General features: G+C 42.9%; 1 long non-coding RNA gene across 1 annotated transcript in view; it reads left to right on the top strand.

Annotated features, from left to right (window-relative positions):
* The window catches only part of LOC126082731 (uncharacterized), a 155,352-nt gene that overhangs the window by 34,012 nt on the left and 106,784 nt on the right, over positions 1 to 14,556 (top strand). Inside the window, exon 2 of the long non-coding RNA XR_007518630.1 lies at positions 7,036 to 7,141. This is a non-coding gene — a long non-coding RNA (uncharacterized LOC126082731). The remainder of the gene's footprint in view (positions 1 to 7,035; positions 7,142 to 14,556) is intronic.

The raw sequence follows: 14,556 nt of genomic DNA, 5'->3' as shown, positions 1-14,556 counted from the left end.
AGGGATATCATTGCTGCTGTCAGATGAACCCTGGCTGAGAGCAGAGATTACCAGAAAGATGTTTACCTGTGTTTTATTGACTATGTGAAGGTATTAGACTGTGTGGATCATAACAAATTATGGATAACATTGCAAAGAATGGGAATTCTAGAACAGTTAACTGTGCTCATGAGGAACCTGTACATAGATCAAGAGGCAGTCGTTAGAACAGAACAAGGGAATACTGTGTGGTTCAAATCCAGGATAGATGTGGGCCAGGGGTGTATTCTTTCACCATGCTTATTCAGTCTGTATGCTGAGCAAATAATCTGAGAAGCTGGACTATATGAAGAAGAACGGGGCATCAGGATTGGAGGAAGACTCACTAACAAGCTGCCTTATGCAGATGACACAACCTTGCTTGCTGAAAGTGAAGAGCACTTGAAGTACTCACTGACTACCAAAGACTACAGCCTTCAGTATGGATTACACCTGAACATAAAGAAAACAAATATCCTCACAACTGGACCAATAAGCAACATCATGATAAATTGAGAAAAGATTGAAGTTTCAAGGATTTCATTTTACTAGGATCCACAATCAACACCTATGGAAGCAGCAGTCAAGAAGTCAAATTATGCATTGTATTGGGCAAATCTTCTACAAAATACCTCTTTAAAGTATTAAAAAGCAAAGATGTCACCTTGAAGACTAAGGTGCACTTGACCCAAGCCATGGTGTTTTAATCGCCTCATATGCATGCTAAAGCTGGACAATGAATAAGGAAGATTGAAGAAGAGTTGATGCCTTTCAGTTATGGTGTTGGCAAAGAATATTGAATATACCATGGACTGCCAAAAGAACGAACAAGTCTGTCTTGGAAAAAGTATAGCCAGAATGCTCCTTAGAAGCAAGGATGGTGAGACTATGTATCACATACTTTGGACATGTTATCAGAAGGAACCAGTCCCTGGAGAAGGACATCATGCTTGGTAAAGCAGAGAGGCTCAGCAAAAAAGAGGGAGACCCCCAACGAGATGAACTGACACAGTGGCTGCAACAGTGAGCTCAAGCATAGTAAGGATTGTGAGGATGGCATAGGACCGGGCAGTGTTTCATTCTGTTGTACATAGGGTTACTATGAGTCAGAACTGACTCGACAGCATCTAACCACAACAACAACAGGTCCTGCCCATCTCTGCCTCCTCTGGATTTGCTATGGCACTGGCCAACATATGCTCAACTCCTATGTTGCAAGGTAGAGACCAATTGGAGGAACATAGTGTTTGTAGTCTGAGACCTAAATTCACATCATGGCTCCTCATTTTACAATGGGAATCCTCTCTGGTGTTTAAAAATCTTAAAAAAAAAAAAAAAAAAAAAAAGTTGCCATCGAGTTGATTACAACTCAAGTGCCCAGGAAGTGGATTCCAACTGCCAACTTTTTGTTAGCAGCCAAGCTCTTAACCACTGCACCAGGTTTCAGATATAAGAGTGACTTCATGTACAAGGTGGTGAGGATCAATTGAGATAAGGCACCTGAAAGCATGTTATACACAGGGAGATGTGGTTAGTATTACTGGGAACGTATCTTCTTATAAAATGTCCCAGCCCTCATGACCTTCCTTTAAGTGTTCCTAAAGAGCCTAACCTCTGTCATGCCTTCCCAAGATCTCCTTATCTGAAAGCTGCAGGATAATCTCAGGTGTCCCTGACGACTAGGGCACTCACATAGGAAAGCAGGAAAGAACCTCTGTATCAGATCTTCAGGGATGGTGCCTCCAGGCCAGGGACTTGAAGCACTGCCAACGTTGGTAGTCCTCATAAACACTCTTGGGCTTACAGGAGGAGTCATCCAGCGAAGGCCTGGATTGTGTGGTGGCCAGGCTTTCCTCCCCAGGAGAAGCATGTTGGCCTGGCTAAGCCTTCACTTGGGGGAAAATGGAGGCCACCTGGGCAGCTGATGGTGGAGCTTGAAGAGAAAGAGTTGGGGACCAACCTCCCTTACAAGCCTGAGTGCCCACAACAGAAGTGTCAGGGATCATTTGCTGCAGCTCAGAGGCTGCCTCAAATGTGGGTGGAGCATGTGCAACAGCCCCACAGGGAGCCCCCGGGGCACTCCAGTTGGGGCCTGCACCATGACAAAGGTCCGAGTTTCAGGGAGCTCTACTGATCTCCCTTCTATCCTGACTCGAACAATAACCTTGCCAGGCCCAGCCCCACTGGGGCCATAATCCCCAACACCTTGGCACCAGCAGTGTCCTGGGGAAAGCGGAGAGCCCCAGAAGGGCACCAGGAGGGCGTGATGAAGTCATGAGGGGCAGCGGGTGCCGCTGCCAATGTGTTCGGTGTGGGTGTCCAGGAGTGGGTAGGGGAAAGGGCAGTGCAGTGAAAGGAGACATGGAGGCCCCAGGATTCATGGTCCCAGCACTGGAGTTACCGTTGAGACAAAGGAAAAGGGTAAATGGAGGAGGAGGAAAGGCAACTAGGTGTTAAAAAAAAAATTTTTTTTCATCCAAATTCCCTCCATGGTCACTGGGAATCAGTGCAATGAATCTCAACTGATGAGCAGCGGTATGGAACAGGGAACTAGTGAAAGTTGCAAAAGTCCCTGGAGTGGATTGAATGATCCTTCCCTCCAGTTGAGAAGTTTCCCTCTAGAGAACTTGTGAGAATTTCAGCCATACTCTCAGGCCTCTGCTAAGAAGGAACATGCCCAAGCTACCATTGACTCTAAGATCCTTTCCCAGGAAATATCTGGCAGACTCCCTGCAAGCCTCATAAACTGTCTCCAAGACACAGAACAGTGTTGGCACCCACTCTTTAGATAAACACCCTCAGCACGCTCACTAGGAGGGGAAGTATTATCTTTAAGTTCTCAGCACCTATAGGTCTTTTACAAAGGAGAGAGTTTCAAAAGGGTATTCACCGCATCTTCATCTTCAGTCTACTTACTCATGCTCAGTAATACTCTGTCTTCCTTTCCTACTTAATGTAACAAAACACAAGAAACACTCAAGAAAAATTTCATGAAGATAATCCCGTAAAACATCATGCCAAGCATAGGACTGCATCTCCTAGCAGCAACGACTGCATCTCCTAGCAGCAACCCCTGCAAACACTTATTATGGTGGCAGATCTTGTCCACCCTTTCCCCCTGTGCATAGTAGTCCCTTCCACTATTCAGGAAGCTCTGTTCACAGGAGATGGGTCTGTGAAGTAGATGAGTTCTCCATATTTTTGTACTATCACAGCCAGCATTGATTACAAAGGACTTGATGGGGCAGTACTACTCTGTCCTACAGGGTCGCTATGAGTCGGAATTGACTCGATGGCACTGGGTCACTGGGATGAAATGGATGGGGGTGCCTGGAAGGATTTAAATCGCTGCTGGTCATGTTAAAATCTGGCATGGGAGACACTTAACATCCTATGTTCTTCTACTTTGAGCTCTTAGAAATAGAAACTACGGACCCGCTAAGAACAAGGCACTGAGCCAGGTGGCTGATGGGGCAGTGTTATATCTGGAATACATCTTTGTGCACAACAACCTGACGAAGACTCTGGTTAAGAAGAATGGACACACAATATTACTCCAATTCATCAGGATACCTATCCCAGGACTTTTTATAAGAATAGTAGGAGAACACCTGCCTAATTTTATCCTATACTTTTTTCCACTCTTTAAAAAGCAGTCATCTTTCACTCCGGCATTCCACTGGAGAACCAACCACACTCAGGTTCAGTTCCCTGACCATAAATACATAGTGATTTTGACCATCTGAACAGTAAAATAAAGGCCTGAGGGTAGGTATTAGACAACATGAAGTTGTCTGAAGACCTGAGTTTCCACAAAAGGGAGAACAATCCAGAACAACTCAGGGAAACTCATGCTCTAATCTGAGTTGAAGTTACCCACCTGCTCAGCCCCTGTTGAATCACAGCAAACACCTACCTGGACTGAAAGAGAAGGCATGTCTGGACTGGAAGGAGTCCAGAGGCTCTGGGTAGGGCAGTTGGAGTGACTTCCAGCCTAGCCCATGGAGAGGGCCTTTCATTGCAGATTTTGTCACAGATAACCCCACTGAACAGTTTTCCGGTTGAAATCATTTCTCCTCTACTGCCCCTATAAGATCTACTATACTCTATTTCGAATCCTTTGGAACCAAATTATAAGCAATCTCCAGGGTGCCTGAAGAAAATAACACAGGGCTTTGACTTTACCCCTCTACTCCCCCCGTCCCAATAAAAACCATGATATAATCCCACTGCTCTGTAAAACACATGTAGAAGTTGCTTGTCTCCCTTCTGGAGCAAGAATCAATATACTTGCTCTCATCCTTTCTCTATACCCAGTATATTTCCTCTGAGGTGTCTTGATAATACATCAAACAAGCCACTCTTCCTGATTTTTAAGATTTATCCCAAGCCTATTTTTTTATACCTGATAGGATCCAGCGATTATTTCTATCTGAAGCTTCCACGGTGTTTGAACAACCACTGTGAATAGAGTGCCTCCACGCACACTTCCTGCTCCTCTAGAATCTGCTGTGAGTCGGAATCGACTCGATGGCACTGGGTTGTTGGGTTCAGAATCTGCCCATGCCTTAATTTTCTGCAGCCAAGGACTAGCTCTTTACATGCATCTGCTCTCTGCAGCTACCATGCACAACTCTACCTACGCCTTAGCTTAGAAGATGAAGTAAGAAAAATTCAAGCAAAATTACAGAAAACTTTTTTTTTTTTTAATTATTGTCGGGGATTGACAAAAACTCAGAGACACCTCTTAGGACCTGAGCTTCTATCATGGAACAGCCTGAAATAATTTTCAATTCAGACCTTTCTATTATAGGAACGATGAGTCAAATACTGTATCCAGGCATTCAAGAAAGGCAGGCTTCCTTGTTGCTTCCTCCTCTTATCAGGTAGGTGAACCAGTTATTTCCCACGATCCTTACGAATGATTTTTGATGTTGAATTTGAATGAATTAGCACATGACCACTGATTTCAGAATTGCTTTGTGAATAAAGTACCCTGTCTCAATCCTGCAATCTTTTTTGAGTACATCAAAATCCTAGACAAATCCTAGACACCAGAAGCAGATATAATTAAATTATCTGAAATACAATTGATAAAGGCTGGCCGTTGGAGGAGGTAGTGAAAAGTCCTTTGGATCCCATGCTCTGACTATCCCTGTGGAAAAGTCCAGGGCTGCAGAGGAAAATCGTCTTTGTACTTGCATCACTGGATGCAGAAGACGGATGATCTTCTACCCAATCACACGGAAGTAGCAGAATGGCAGAATGGATTGTGTCCTGTTTATTGTGCTTTCATTTTCAGCCTGCGCACTTGGAGGCTCTTGGAGTTGGGTGTGAGGGGTCTTAAACAGTCATCCTATGGTGTGAGAAATGACAGTAATCCTGCAAATGATTGTAAAAAGAGGACCTAATGATTGAAGTATCTTCCAAAAACTATTCAAAGCCCATGTCAGTGAGTTAATTCTACTATCACCCACATTAATTCTGCATGTATATTACAAAAGAAAGGACAGGATAAAATTGCTCCCATAATGCCCCCATGTCAACTGAAATTGACTCAGATGGTCCAGTGTCTTGATGAAATCTCTAAGAAAAACTTTTAAAAGAAACATTCAGAACAAGTCAACATTTTTTGAAAAACTTCTATGTGTTAAATAAACACAGTAAGAAAAATAGTTCAGTGAATAAATGTAGTAGGACATACAATAGGAATGGAGTCAGGAAAAGCTATGTCTTAGTGTTTCCAGGTCTACAGTTTTTGCTAGAGCTGCTATTCAATGAAACATTTCAAATGAAAAGGAAAATACCATTTTTTGAAAGGCCATGAATAAGAACAAAATGAATGTGGTCAAAGTGTATATAAGCAATCCAGGTTGAGCTCTCTAAAAAATGTTTTACTGAGGGTCATATCTAAGTGCATGGAATTGTTAATGTTAGAAATCGTAAGTGGTCTTTTCAGGCACATTTTTACAGAGGGATGGCTAAGAATCCTATCTCCATGGATCACACTCAAAAACCAAAGAATAAATGTATATTATTTCACTCTGAATGTTTAGACAAAAAATTATACTTGGACCAAGTAGACTTAGGGGGCTCCTGATCTGTTTTTTTAGAAGATGCCATCTAGAGGCTTGTGGGGACCAGGGGCCTAAGTCTGCACCAGAGATTGGAAGATGTTGGACTGAACTTGGCAGTCCCATCGAAGGGCTACCCCTCAGAACTGGGGTTTCTTTCTAGAGTCAAAGAGCACCACTGACCAGTAGGTAGGGAAAACACAGTGTTAGCACTTGGGGCTGGGAAGAGAGGGCCCCAAGAACCCTGAGTTGATGGGACCTCGGTTGGCTGAAAAAAAGCCAGATGCAGCCTTAAACAGCCAGAATCCCTCCAGTGTGGCTGTGGGTAGGGTGAACCTTCTGATGTGACCCTGTGCTGAGAGGCATGAAATGTAGGTGAAGGTCTTGATCATACCTGAGCAGGTATATGGGGCCTGGCCTACCTCTGGTGGGTCAGAGGAGCTGACAGGTAAGGGAGTTGAGAAACTGGGTCTGTGTTCTGTGAACAGCCTAGAGAAAGATGACAGATCCCTTTTTTTAGTAGGGCTTCCCAGCCACACCCCTTGTCTCTTCTGTCACAGGAGGCTTCAGGACCCCAAAGAAAGAATGGCTTGGGTTTCCAGTGGCGTGTCCCATCTCTTGGTTCTGATCCCACCTTTCCAGGCAGGCTTGGTGCCAGTTCTGTGGAAGTGGGAGAGATGTGGCAGGGGCTGGGGTCAGTTAAGTGACAGAGGACGGCATGGGGAAGCCCTGTCACTGAGGGAGGGTGAGGAGGGTGGATCTAGAGACCACGGGGAAGCACACCTGTAAATAGACATGACTCTTACTTTCCTGAGCCCTTAGATATGTTCTCTTTTCTTTTCTGAGGCCTCACGATGCTGCTAGCACTGGGAATCTCATCTCAGCTTCATGTTTTTCTGATAGGATGACCTGATCTTCTTTATTTTCCCTATGTCATGTTCAGCTTCAGACCCACTGGAGGATGTCAAGTGATCATGGTGGTTTTCAGTTGACTCCACACATGCCTCTTACCTCCCTTGGACCCACCCTAGGACTCCTGTGTCTTAATGGTGAGTTTCTTTATGCCTCTTCTTATGTTGAATTCTATTTCCTAAAAGTGTGCTGACATCACTTTCTTGAATGCTGCAGTAACTGCTTCTCTGTAGTACAAATGGATTCTTTGTGGCCCTCACCGCCCCTTCATGTTTTATCCCAAACACAATGACAACATGTTGTACTAAGTATATATTGTTTTGTTGGCAAAATGGTACTCTACCTGCTTTTAAGTTTAAAATATTCTTGAGTTTGTTTGCTTTGCTTTGTTTTGTTTTCTTTTTAAATGATAAGGCTTGGATACTGTGATTTAGGGGAGAGGAACAGGAATGTCTCAGCATCTAGACCCAGGACTGAAAATTCCCCACCCAGGTTTCATGAAGGAAATTGTTGGAGGGGCTGATGTTGGACTGAGGCGGTTGTTCTAGGGCCAGTATTTCATGACATGTATGTCATGGGATGGGAAGAGAATGTACCTGGAGAATTGAGTTCTCCTGATACGGAGCCAAGTGAAGCATGCCCAGTTGTGCCCTGGATCCTGGATCATCCAGGGAGGTGGGTCAAGGAGGCAGAACCCAGAGGACCACAGCATACGGAGTCAAGCGGAGCATGTGTGTTCTCTGGGCGAAGCCACCGTTGTCAGCATCTAACTGCCATCAGTAGTGGCTAACTTTCTTTTTATAGTGAGAAGCCCCCTCCCCTGATTTAATGTGAGCAGAGAGAAGGCAGCCCTCCAAAGGGCAGAAGGCAGTCCTTTTCAAAATGATGGATAAAAAATTCTCCCAGAATTCTCACCAACTGTGCCCTCAGGTCCCAGAATGAGGACTGCTCAAGTCAGTGGGTTCTAAGGCTGTTCCTGATTCGGGAACTGAAAGACAACAGGGCAAAAATAGAGATATGAATCCACAACCCAGAGAGATGAATCAAATCATTCATTTCAGTACAATTTACTGAGTTTCAATTAAGTCCAAAGAAGAATAATTATATATACATATATATGGAAACCCTGGTGGCGTAGTGGTTAAGTGCTACAGCTGCTAACCAAAGGGTCAGCAGTTCTTATCCACCAGGCACTCCTTGGAAACTTTATGGGGGAGTTCCATCCTGTCCTGTAGGGTCGCTATAAGTCAGAATTGACTCAACAACAATGGGTTTTCTTAATGGGTATATACATAAAATATGTGCATATATATAAAATACGTGCATATATATATGACAGCATACTTGTAGTCAAAATATATTTTTACAACTCAATGATAAGAAGATAAGTACAAAAAATGGGCAAAACATTTGTATGCACACTTAACAAAAAAAAAGATATATAAATGAATAATAGGCTAGAAATATGCTTAATCTCACTAATTATCAGGAGCATACAAATTGAAAGTGAATCGAGATACCAGTGGAAATCTGGTACAGTGGTTAAAATAAAAAAGACAGACATACCAAATGTTGGGGAGGATGTGAAGCAACTGGAATGTCTGTACATTTCTTGGAGGATCATGAAAAGGTCTAGATTCTTTGGAAAACAGTTTCACTATGTCATAAATTTAAACATACATTTACCATATACTCAAGAGTCCCACTTCTAGACATTTCATTAAGAGAAATGATAAAGAATATTCATAGCAACCTATTCATGGTACTCAAAACACGTAAACAACCAAATTTCCATCAGCTGGTAGACCAATAAGCAAATCGTGGTGTCCTCCTATGTCATGGATTGAATTGTGTCCTCCCAAAATATGTGTCCATTTGGCTGGGTCGTGATTCCCAGTATTGTATGATTGTCCATTTTGTCATCTGATGTGATTTTCCTATGTGTCGTAAATCTACCTCTGTGATGTTAATGAGATAGGATAGGCAGCAGTTATGTTAATACGGCAGAAATCAATCTACAAGATTGGATTGTGTCTTGAGCTAATCTCTTCTAAGATATAAAAGAGACAAGTGGGCAGAGAGACAGGAGGACCTCATACCACTGAGAAAGCAGTGCTGGGAGCAGAGCGAGTCCTTTGGATCCAGGGTTCCTGTGCAGAGAAGCTCCTAGTCCAGGGGAAGATTGATGACAAGGACCTTCCTCCAGAGCTGACAGAGAGTGAAAGCCTTCCTTTGGAGCTGGCTCCCTGAATTTTACAACTCTGTCTAGCCTACTAAACTGTGACAGAATAAACTTCTGTTGGTTAAAGCCATCCACTTGTGGTATTTCTGTTACATCAGCACTAGGTGACTAAGACACCATACAATGGGATACTACTGAGCAATTAAAGAGACAAACTATTAATTCAAGCAAAAACCTGGAAGAATCTCAAATATGTTATGCTCATGGAAAGAAGCCATATGCAAAAGGACACATACTATATAATTCGATTTATATTATCTTGTGTAACTGGCAAAACTATATTCATAGAAAGCTGATAGGGGATTGACTCAGGTCAGGGGAGATTAACTGCAAAAGGGCATGAAGGAACTTTGGGTTGTTAGAAATGCTTATTTCTTGATTGTGGTGGTGCTGCTTCAGCTGTCTTAGGCCAGGTTCTCTAGAGAAGCAAAACCAGTGAAGCATATAAATATATATACAGAGAGATTTATATCAAGGAAATGGCTCCTGCAGTTTTTAGAGGCTGTAACATCCCAAGTCCTTGGGGCGGGAAAGAGGCTTCTCCTGACCCAAGTAGCCATAGGGGTTGATGAACCCAAAATCAGCAGACCAGAGAGCAGGGTTGTTGCTTACAGGCTGTGAAGATCAATGAATCTCAATATTGGCAGCAAGACCCCAGGTAAGCTGCTAGCTCAAGTCCCAAGAACCAGGAGTCAGACAAACAGGGGCCAGCTGCAGGATCCAGAATAGGCAAAAGGCCCTGGCAAGGAGAGCAGGAAGGACTAGGCGGGGGACGGCAGAGAGATAAAGGCTGAGGGGGTGCCACAGGCCCCACCCCCACCAGTACCACTAACAGCAGGATCCCACTGTGGGGGTGAACAGGTATCTAAGCTCAACAGAGAAGTGATTACAGCATTATATGACTGCCAAAGCACTGAGAATCATGGCCCCGCCAAGTTGCCGTACAATGTTAACCATTGCAAGCTGTATACGATTATCCAAACTGATCAAATGTGTACTTAAAATGGGTGCCATTTTATTATACATCAATAAATCTGGGGTAGTAAAGTCAGAATTTCATCTTTATTGTGCTGCAGAGACAACTTGTCAAAGAGAGAGAACACAGGATTTGTAATTATGTAGATCTTTTTTATTGTACTTTAAGTGAAAGTGTATAGTTCACATCAGTTTCTTATACAAAAACTTACGCACACATGCTTATGTGGCCCTAGTTGCACTCTCTATAATGTGACAGCACAGCCCTCCTCTTGACCTTGTATTTCCGGTGTCTATTATTCAACCAGCTTCTGTCCCCCTCTGCCTTCTCACCTCGCCTCTGGACAGGAACTGCCCACTTAGTCTCATGTGTCTACTTGAGCTAAAAAGCACTCTCCTCACCAGTATCATTTTATGTTTTGTAGTCCAGACTGATCTTTGTATGAAGAGTTGGCTTCGGGAATGGTTTTAGTTTTGGGCTAACAGAGAGTCCGGGGGCCATATCCTCAGGGGTACCTTGAGTCTCAGGCAGACCATTAAATCTGGTCTTTTTACTAGAATTTGAGTTCTGTGCCCCACTTTTCTCCTGCTCCATCAGGGACTCTGTTGTGTTCCCTGTCGGGGTGCTCATTGGTGGTAGCTGGGCACCATCTACTTCTGGTCTCAGGCTGATGGAGTCTCTGGTTTATGTGGTCCTTTCTGTCTGTTGGTCTCATATTTTCCTTGTGTCCTTAGTGTTGTTCCTTCTCCTTTGTTCCAGGTGGGTTGAGACCAACTGATGCATTTTAGATGGCTGCTTGCTAGCTTTTAAGACCCCAGACGCCACTCACCAAAGTGAAATGCGGAATGTTTTCTTATTATACTCTGTTATGCCAAGTGACCTAGATGTACCCTGAAAACATGGTCCCCGGACACCTGTCCCTGCTACACTGTCTCTTGAAATGTCTAGTTGTGTTCAGGAAACTTCTTAGCTTTTGGATTAGTCCAGTTGTGCGACTTCCCCTGCATTGTGTGTTGTCCTTCCCTTCACCTAAAATAATTCTTGTCTACTGTCTAATTTACCCCTCTCCCTACTTCCCCACCCTCATAACCATCAAAGAACGTTTCTTCTATGTTTAACCTTTTCTTGAATTCTTATAATAGTGGTCTCATACAATATTTGTCCTTTTGTGACTGACTTATTTCACTCAGCATAATGCCTTCCAGATTCCTCCATGTTATGAGATGTTTTCACGGATTCATTGTTGGTCTTTACCTTTGCGTAGTATTCCACTGTGTGAGTACACCATAATTTGTTTATCCATTCATCCGTTGATGGGCACCTTGGTTTTTTCCATGTTTTTGCTATTGTAAAGTGTGCTGCAATGAACATGGGTATGCATATATCTATTCACGTGAAGGCTTTTATTTCTCTAGGATCTATTCCAAGGAGTGGGATTGCTGGATCATATGGCAGTCCTATTTCCAACTTTTTAAGGAAGCACCAAATCAATATCCAAAGTGCTTGTACCATTTTACATTCCCACCAGCAGTGTGTAAGTGTTCCAGTCTCTCCACAACCTCTCCAACATTGATTATTTTGTGTTTTTTGGAATAAAGCCACCCTTGTTGGAGTGAGATGGAATCTCATTGTAGTTTTGATTTGCATTTCTTTAATGGCTAATAATCGTGAGCATTTCTTCATGTTTCTGTTAGCTGCCTGAATGTCTTCTTTGGTGAAGTGCCTATTCATATCCTTTGCCCATTTTTTAATTGGGTTATTTGTCTTTTTGTTGTTGAGGTTTTGCAGTATCTTGTAGATTTTAGAGATTAGAGGCTGTTTGGATTAGTCATAGCCTAAAATTTTTTCCTAGTCTGCAGGGTTTGTCATAGCCTAAATTTTTTTCATAGTCTTTTTACCCTTTTGGTGAAGTCTTTGGATGGGCATAGGTGTTTGATTTTTAGGAGCTCCCTGTTATCTTTTTTTTTTTTTAATCTAGTTTCTCTTCTGGTGTTTATGCATTGTTAGTAATGTTTTGTATTCTATTTATGCCACGTATAAGTGCTCCTAGCCTTGTCCCTATTTTTTCTCCCATGATCTTTATCGTTTTAGATTTTATGTTTAGGCCTTTGATCCATTTTATTTATTTATTTATTTTTAATGAACTTTTATTAAGCTTCAAGTGAACATTTACAAATCCAATCAGTCTGTCACATGTCAGTTTACATACATCTTACTCCCTTCTCCCACCTGCTCTCCCCCTATTGAGTCAGCCCTTTCAGTCTCTCGTTTCCTGCCAATTTTGCCATCTTCCCTCTCTCTCTATCTTCCCATCCCCCCTCCAGTCAAGAGTTGCCAACACACTCTCAAGTGTCCACCTGATTTAATTAGGTCACTCTTCATCAGCATCTCTCTCCCCCCCGCTGACCAGTCCCTTTCATGTCTGATGAGTTGTCTTCGGGGATGGTTCCTGTCCTGTGCCAACAGAACGTCTGGGGAGCATTGCTGCCGGGATTCCTCTAGTCGCAGTCAGACCATTAAGTATGGTCTTTTTATGAGAATTTGGGGTCTGCATCCCACTGATCTCCTGCTCCCTCAGGAGTTCTCTGTTGTGCTCCCTGACAGGGCAGTCATCGATTGTGGCCGGGCACCAACTAGTTCTTCTGGTCTCAGGATGATGTAGGTCTCTGGTTCATGTGGCCCCTTCTGTCTCTTGGGTTCTTAGTTGTCGTGTGACCTTGGTGTTCTTCATTTTCCTTTGCTCCAGGTGGGTTGAGACCAATTGATGCCTCTTAGATGGCTGCTTGTTAGCATTTAGGACCCCAGACGCCACATTTCAAAGTGGGATGCAGAATGTTTTCATAATAGAATTATTTTGCCAATTGACTTAGAAGTCCCCTCAAACCATGTTCCCCAGACCCCCGCCCCTGCTCCACTGACCTTTGAAGCATTCATTTTATCCCGGAAACCTCTTTGCTTTTAGTCCAGTCCAATTGGGCTGACCTTCCTTGTATTGAGTGTTGTCTTTCCCTTCACCCAAAGCAGTTCTTATCTACTGATTGATCAATAAAAAACCCTCTCCCTCCCTCCCTCCCTCCCCCCTTCGTAACCACAAAAGTATGTGTTCTTCTCAGTTTTTTCTATTTCTCAAGATCTTATAATAGTGGTCTTATACAATATTTGTCCTTTTGCCTCTGACTCATTTCGCTCAGCATAATGCCTTCCAGATTCCTCCATGTTATAAAATGTTTCAGAGATTCGTCACTGTTCTTTATCGATGCGTAGTATTCCATTGTGTGAATATACCACAATTTATTTACCCATTCATCCATTGACGGACACCTTGGTTGCTTCCAGCTTTTTGCTATTGTAAACAGAGCTGCAATAAACATGGGTGTGCATATATCTGTTTGTGTGAAGGCTCTTGTATCTCTAGGGTATATTCCGAGGAGTGGGATTTCTGGGTTGTATGGTAGTTCTATTTCTAACTGTTTAAGATAACGCCAGATGGATTTCCAAAGTGGTTGTACCATTTTACATTCCCACCAGCAGTGTATGAGAGTTCCAATCTCTCCGCAGCCTCTCCAACATTTATTATTTTGTGTTTTTTGGATTAATGCCAGCCTACTTGGTGTGAGATGGAATCTCATCGTAGTTTTAATTTGCATTTCTCTAATGGCTAATGATCGAGAGCATTTTCTCATGTATCTGTTGGCTGCCTGAATATCTTCTTCAGTGAAATGTGTGTTCATATCCTTTGCCCACTTCTTGATTGGGTTGTTTGTCTTTTTGTGGTTGAGTTTTGACAGAATCATGTAGATTTTAGAGCTCAGGCGCTGGTCTGAGATGTCATAGCTGAATATTCTTTCCCAGTCTGTAGGTGGTCTTTTTACTCTTTTGGTGAAGTCTTTAGATGAGCATAGGTGTTTGATTTTTAGGAGCTCCCAGTTATCTGGTTTCTCTTCGTCATTTTTGGTAATGTTTTGTATTCTGTTTATGCCCTGTATTAGGGCTCCTAAGGTTGTCCCTATTTTTTCTTCCATGATCTTTATCGTTTTAGTCTTTATGTTTAGGTCTTTGATCCACTTGGAGTTAGTTTTTGTGCATGGTGTGAGGTATGGGTCCTGTTTCATTTTTTTGCAAATGGATATCCAGTTATGCCAGCACCATTTGTTGAAAAGACTGTCTTTTCCCCAATTAACTGACACTGGTCCTTTGTCAAATATCAGCTGCTCATACATGGATGGATTTATATCTGGATTCTCAATTCTGTTCCATTGGTCTATGTGTCTGTTGTTGTACCAGCACCAGGCTGTTTTGACTACTGTGGCTGTATAATAGGTTCTGAAATCAGG

The sequence above is a fragment of the Elephas maximus genome, chromosome 9 (assembly GCF_024166365.1).
Source record: "Elephas maximus indicus isolate mEleMax1 chromosome 9, mEleMax1 primary haplotype, whole genome shotgun sequence".
Taxonomy (NCBI): Eukaryota; Metazoa; Chordata; class Mammalia; order Proboscidea; family Elephantidae; genus Elephas; species Elephas maximus.
This window is presented reverse-complemented; position numbering and strand designations above follow the sequence as displayed.